Below are 910 nucleotides of genomic sequence, written 5' to 3'. Positions count from 1 at the left end.
AGAATTTCTGCCTTCCGTGACACCACCGTAGAGCTTCAGTGCTCTTTTCCTATGTTCGAGTCATCGGTACTTGATGGGTATGGTATCGATCCTTGGTTTAAAATATCAGAAAACACGGTTGCATTATCGCAACGTGGTCAATTCTGGTATCGAGGAGATGCTTTGGTTGTGCCAGATCATGCTGATTTGCGTACTACCGTTCTGCGTCTTTGTCATGACCATCCGTTGGCAGGCCATACGGGCGTAACCAAAACTCTTGATTTGGTGCGTCGTTCGTTTTGGTGGCCTAGGCTGCGTCAATCGGTCGCAGCGTACTGTCGTACGTGTGACAGCTGTCAGAGGGTAAAGGCAGATACCAGTCTCCCTGGTGGTTTGCTTCTTCCGCTGCCGATTCCTGATCAGAAGTGGTCTTTCGTGACCATGGATTTTATTACTGATCTGCCTCCCGATCCTGATGGCAATACTTCGATCTATGTGTTTGTGGACAAACTCACCAAGATGGTTCGGTTTGTGCCCTGTAAGGCCTCTGTTGACTCTGTCAAAGCGGCTGAAATCTTCGTCAACACCATTGTGTGTTCGTACGGTGTTCCGTCTGTCGTCATTTGCGACAGGGATCCTAAGTTTACCTCTGCCTTTTTCGAGTCGCTTTTTGATGGATATCAAATCGACTTGCGTCGCAGTTCTGGTTATCATCCTCAAACGGATGGCCAAACAGAACGTGCAAATCGTGTTCTGGAGGATATGTTGCGTCATTTCGTTTCGGGCGATCAATCCTCATGGTCCGCCGATGGCTGAGTTCGCCATGAACAATTCGTTGCATGAGTCTACGCGAACTACTCCTTTTCGGTTGATGTACGGATATGACCCCTAACTCCGGCTTCTCACCTGGTTCGCAAATTGGGGGAGGAGA

This window comes from Volvox carteri, assembly GCF_000143455.1.
Source record: "Volvox carteri f. nagariensis unplaced genomic scaffold VOLCAscaffold_311, whole genome shotgun sequence".
NCBI classification, from domain to species: Eukaryota; Viridiplantae; Chlorophyta; class Chlorophyceae; order Chlamydomonadales; family Volvocaceae; genus Volvox; species Volvox carteri.
Note: the sequence above shows the minus strand (reverse complement) of the source record.